This window comes from Pangasianodon hypophthalmus, chromosome 17 (assembly GCF_027358585.1).
Source record: "Pangasianodon hypophthalmus isolate fPanHyp1 chromosome 17, fPanHyp1.pri, whole genome shotgun sequence".
NCBI lineage: Eukaryota > Metazoa > Chordata > Actinopteri > Siluriformes > Pangasiidae > Pangasianodon > Pangasianodon hypophthalmus.
In genome coordinates, this window is record NC_069726.1 from 24,421,601 (window position 1) to 24,427,873 (window position 6,273).

The following is a 6,273-nucleotide window of genomic DNA, read 5'->3' on the forward strand; positions in this document are numbered from 1 at the left end:
TCTGCTGAGTGACAAGACGGTCCAATAGACTCACTAGACTTTTCATGCAGTCAGTGTCACGGCCAGACTGCGTTACGGGAGAAGATGGAACAGACAAGGCGGGGTTGGGTGCAGACGTCTCAACAACATTTGGGCTCTGAGTGCAAACTCTACGCTCTGTCGTATTCAAGCTGTGTGAATTAGCGAAGGTCCGAGCTTTCCTCTATTGCATATGTTCATCAAGTCTCTCCTGTATTTCACAGGCTGACCATTTCTCTGCTGATTTGAATTTGAAGACATTAGAAAGAGACTGATCTGGGCAATGTTTAATAAACATCATACTGATCTCATGACTCGGATCACAAATGCGCCGACCTCGTCTCTCCAAGCATTCCTTCGCGACATCCATCGTCTTGTTCAGCCTGATCCAATTCTCCATTGGTGAGGTATTGTAAAAATCGGCTAGAGGCATGCTAGAGTAGGTGATTGTGCTGAAATGCTGTTTCAAAATGTCAAAAATCAAGTGCGGGTTATTGGTGTAGTCAACAGATGTGTAATTACGCAATTTAATTCTCACTACATCACCTGCTTTCCCCATTAGCCTATCCAGTATTTCTTGCGACTGTTCATGAATTGGGATAGCACGTTTTCTCAGATACAGAGTCATGAGATTTTCCCACTCTTGTACAGTGAGTTTATCTCAGCCATCACCCCTGAATATTGGTGGCTCTTTTACATCTGATTGCATCACTAGTTTGACATTAGACAGTGTCATCTCAGTTGACTGTTCAGAATTACTACAGTGTGTACTTCTGTCAGATCGTAGCTGAGCAGTAATGGACTGTCCCAATTTCTCAGCTATTTCATTGATGAGTAAACTCAAATATGGATTTTGGTTAACTGGACCTGCCAACATATCTTGTGGAAGTCAGAACGGGTGTTTCGAATGCCCTGCTAGCAGACCCTGGCAACCTAAGTTCAGAAGGTATTCTGAAAAGACCCCTTCCCCTACCAAACTGGCTACTTTGGTCAAACATCTCATTGTCGTTCACCTCTTCAACAAAGTTACAAACACCCTCTGCCATATTTCTGAATTGTAATCAATTAACTTGAGCTTTAGAACAATAAACAAACAGAACTATTGTCCCGAGCAGCATAAGCTGATAACAGTAATCAGTCAGCAAATTAATTGGTTGAAAGTCTGAATTCGAATTGATGGTGTGTCTTCTGAGGAAAGAAAAAGAAAAGAAAAGAAAGAAGAAAAAAATATATAGTCCACTTTACTTCATATGAGACAGTCCTTCAGTCCTTGAGAAAATACCTAAACCCAGTCACTGCAGCTTCCCACGGCGAACGAACAGACGTCGATCCTTAGATGAATCCATAAAAGGACACGGCACCATTGTAACGGGTCCCACGTAAGAAGAACCCACTCTGCGTTGTGTTGATGTCACTCAATAAAGAAGCATCAGACCTCTCACTACTTGGCACTGTCTTTATTTTCTGCATAAATGGGAAATATGTTGAAAACATGAATTCTGTGACTCTCTCCATTAAACAACACCGTTTAATGCCTCGATGAACTACGAGACAACTTTCTGCACGCGCGCGAACAAGCATATACTCTTAAAGTGACAATGCACTTCCTGAACAAATCTTGAAAATCATATACATCTTAACTCAAAACAATAATATATACAACCATATCGAATAAGCAAAATTACATTTATATCCAATAGAAAAGGGGGATTTTGAGTGAAAATAATACAACCAAAGTAACTCCGTTACAACTGCTACAGATGTACTAAATAGTGTACAGTTTACAGTCCTGTGTATTTACTGTGCTGTTCTGTGTGTTCTTTGTCCTGCACTCGTCTCACACAATGTGTACAAGCTGTATAGAGGAATGACAATAAAAACCCACTTGTCTTGAAATATATTTTCACATGCATTTCTGATGTTTCTGATGGCACATGAAATGAGCATATATATATATATATATTTTCCCCATTTTTCTGCACAGTGTTCTGTGAGTTGTTTGTGTGATTTTAGTGTCAGCTTCAGCCTGGTTTCCAGAGATTTGGCGAGAAGAGCAGAACTCATCACAGGCTACAAAATCCCAAACACACAGCACATGTAGCGGTTAAGGTGCCTGAGAAAAGCTCACAGAATCGTCTGAGACCTCAGTCACCCAGCACACAGTCTACAGTGAAGCTGCACACATGGAATATCAGCTTAAAACTGGACACTTGCCTATTAGACTACTCAGTGCATGTGCAGAAATAATTACTGCTCATAGAAAGCAGACAAAAGTAAAGTGTAAAGTATAAAGGGTTTTTATTCATTTTTTAAAAATAATGTTAATAATTATTTGGGGATTGGGGAATAGGGGGGTGGTAGGGTTAGGCTTAAGGAGAGGATGGGGGCTTGGTGTGTGTGTGTGTGTGTGTTTAATTGATCAGGCTCCAGCTTGTGATGGCGTCTCTTGAGCTGATCTTCTCGGGACTCTCCTGTCTCTCTGGTCGCAGTGAGCAGGTCCTCTCCACCCTGACTCACAGGCTCGGTCACGGCGTGTCCACACACGTGTGTGTGTCTGAGGCTTTCTTTCTGTCTGACGTTCACGCTGGTCTCTTGATGCTTTGGCGTCAGTCAGCTCTTTCCTCCCTCCATTCTGTTCAGCTGTGGGACGGAATTAGAGAAATCACTGTGCAAGCTTTTTTCCCAGAATTCAGCAGGAGTTACGCAACACAGACCGCAGTACTCAGCTAGTAAAGTTTTACGCTGAGGTAAATTAGATTAACGCGTGGAACACTTGGATGGATTAACATAAAGGGTATTAACTATGAATAGCGTGTCCTTGTTGGCTGCTTGTGTCTGTTGGTGCTTTTATCTATTTCTCATGATTACCTTCTTTGTCCTCAACTTTCTTGTAGTTGATTTTTCTCCCTCTTCCTCGTGTTCCTCTCCTGACCTTCTTCTTTGCCTTTACTTCATCTTTAGGAAATAATGTAAGAATAATGTCACAATCTTAAACAATGTTATTATTATTATTACCACCATTCAGTATTTGTCTATTTTATTATCGTAATCGTAATATGGAACGCTCATTTTCATGGCATACTCAGGAGCATAAACATGAACAGCTGTCCAGATGTGTATTATAATCTTGGAATTTCAGGAATAAAAAGCTCAGGGTGAAATTTCAGGAATAAAAAGAACTTGGCTGCAATAAACAGGCAAAATATTATTGTACACATTTGAATAATGAGCCTAATATCAGAGGATTTGATGCTCGGAGGGATTCTGTGGAATTTAAAGAGGTGTGTAAGGGGGACTGATCGTTCCTTCTCACCCAGAGGTGTGCTGTTCTCTGTTTCTGCATCTTCTGGTGGTCTTTCTACGGCCTCAGCTGCAGATCGTCCTGACAAAAGTCACACGATTCACAATTAAAACATGATATAAAGTTTAGATTCGCCATTTAACACAAACTGAACTAATATCAGCAGTTCTTCAGGTACATTACTGACATCATGACATGATATTAATATTAATACCTGCTTTATTGTCCTGGAACTTTTTGTAATTGATCTTCCTTCCTTTGCCTCGTGTTCCTCTCCTGCTCCTTTTCTTTTTTGCGTTTCCATTCCCGGTGTTTTCAGGCTTCTCTGTATTATTGCTCTCTGATAATTTATAATGTCACAATTATTAATAATATCATTATTGCCACTTTAATTGAACTTACATTTTCATTATTACAATTTTCACTTATAAATGTTTTTACAAATTACGAGTATAGTCTCAGCCAGTATAACGTCCACTAGCTGTACTGCAGCCTCAGCTACAACTTGTTTACTTACTTACCTACTTTTTTATTTGTTTGTTTCTTTGTTTATGCACTTATTTCTTTGAGTAGTTGATGTTTAGTGATTGCTCCTACTCACCCAGAGATGTGCTGTTCTCTGTTTGAGTGTCGTCCAGCTTTCCTTCTTCAACAACTCCTTCAGCTTCACCTTTAGCTTCAGCCTCAACTTCAGCTTCACCTTCAGCCTCAACTTCAGCTTGACCTTTAGTTTCACCGTCAGCTTCACTTTCAGCCTCAATTTCAGCTTCAACTTCACCTTCTGCCTCAACTTCAGCTTCACCTTCAATAACAGCTTTAGCCTTAACTTCTTCTGAAAAAAAAAATCACATGATTAGATTGTATTATTTGAGGCAGATAAAGTGTTTCACTTCAGTTCCTCACTTAATTTAAGTTAATATCAGCAGTTCTCCAGGTACATTACTGACATCATGAATTAATATTATTAATATTAATACCTGCTTCATTCAGGTAAAAGCTCTTTAATGCTCTAGGAACTCAAAATTCATTTAATCCACAAAACCCTATTAAATACAACGATCTTTTCCAGTGTTTCTGTTTAGTGTTTCAGTACTTAAGAAGTGATATATGAGTAGTAGATATGGAGAACTATGCATTAATTCCAGTATTAATGGAAGCCGTTGCTGAGCTGATTGACCTTCAATCAATATCAGTTGGGCTTTTATTTAAAAAATATCTTACATTATTATAGAGCACTTTATCAATTTATCTTTAAATGTGTAACACAAATGCTATTTCCTCAATGGAAGTTAATTTCTTTACTCACCCAGAGGCAGGTTGATCTCGTCGCTTATCTCCTCCAGGAGGACGGTCAGGAAATCATTAAAGGCTTCAGCCTCAGCTTCAGCGTCGGCACTCATCATGATCTCCCCACTTTCTCCTGCTGAAACAAAAACGTTTCAATTTAAAACTTAACATTTTCTAACTCTAGTTTAAGTTCAAATATTTTGAACATTATAGCATCTTGTTAAGAATAGAGGGTTAGTAGCTATGGAGTATTATGTGTTATTAATACGAGTTAACTGTGTTCATCACCATGGCAACGTTAATATGAGGCTTTTTTCAGTTATTGTTTTGCATTTTGTCTGAAATTATTTTGAGATTATATTTTTTTACTCACCCAGAGACTGGCCAGATGTTTCCCCTGCCTGAACCAGGAGAACGTTCTGGAGCTGGCTGATGGCTTCAGCCTCCGCCCCATCATCCACCTCCTTCAGCATTCCTGTTTTTAAAAAATAAATTAATATTCTCAGTTTTCTAACAGTAAAATCAGAGCTCTCTAACACAGCACCTCAAATTTTCTTGATGGTTCTTTTGTAGCATTTCAGTTTCCTTTATTTTCTTTCATTTCATTTAATGTAAGTTTGTATGATTTCCTTTTGCAAATCCTCACATCAAATTGTATTTAATGTTGTAATTGAAATATTTTTGGCATTATTTATGTTCTTTACTCACCCAGAGGCAGGTTGATCTTTTCTTCTTTCTCATCCAGGAGGACGTTCTGGAGCTGGTTAATGGCTTCAGCCTCCGCCCCATCATCCACCTCCTTCAGCATCCCTGTTTTTAAAAAATAAATTAATATTCTCAGTTTTCAAACAGTAAAATCAGAGCTCTCTAACACAGCACATCAAATTTCATGACTATTCTTGTAAAATTTCAGTTTCCTTTATTGGCTTGCATTTCATTTTATTTAAAGGTTTTATCATTTATTTTTGCAAATCCTCACGTCACTTTATCAGTGTGAATTGTATTTAACTTTGTAATTTAAATATTATTAGCATATTACAATTTATTTATTTATTTTTTACTCACCCAGAGACTGGCCAGAAGTTTCCCCTGCCTGATCCAGGAGGACGTTCTGGAGCTGGTTGATGGCTTCAGCCTCCGCCCCATCATCCACCTCCTTCAGCATCCCTGTTTTTGAAAAATAAATTAATATTCTCAGTTTTCTAACAGTAAAATCAGAGCTCTCTAACACAGCACCTCAAATTTTATGTTAGTTTATAGCATTTCAGTTTCCTTTATTTTCTCTCATTTCATTTCATTTAATGTAAGTTTGTATGATTTTCTTTTGCAAATCCTCACATCAGATTGTCAGTGTAAATTGTATTTAATGTTGTAATTGAAATATTTTTGGTATTATTTATGTTCTTTACTCACCCAGAGACTGGCCAGATGTTTCCCCTGCCTGATCCAGGAGGACGTTCTGGAGCTGGCTGATGGCTTCAGCCTCCGCCCCATCATCCACCTCCTTCAGCATCCCTGTTTTTGAATAAATTAATGAATATTTTCAATTTTCTAACAGTAAAATCAGAGCTCTCTAACACAGCACTTCAAATAATTTTGCCATTTTATAATTTATGTTTTTTGCTCACCCAGAGGCAGGTCGTTCTTTTCTTCTGTCTCTTCCAGGA

The 6,273-nt window shown here is 38.5% G+C and overlaps 1 long non-coding RNA gene across 1 annotated transcript; it reads right to left on the reverse strand.

Annotated features, from left to right (window-relative positions):
* Window positions 1–2,087: 2,087 nt before the first annotated feature.
* LOC128320819 (uncharacterized) lies at window positions 2,088–3,651 on the reverse strand. The gene is made up of 4 exons (XR_008304405.1): window positions 3,534–3,651; window positions 3,332–3,400; window positions 2,887–2,973; window positions 2,088–2,658 (listed from the first exon to the last, which is right to left on the reverse strand). It is a non-coding gene; the product is annotated as an uncharacterized LOC128320819 (long non-coding RNA).
* Between the last annotated feature and the right edge of the window lie 2,622 nt (window positions 3,652–6,273).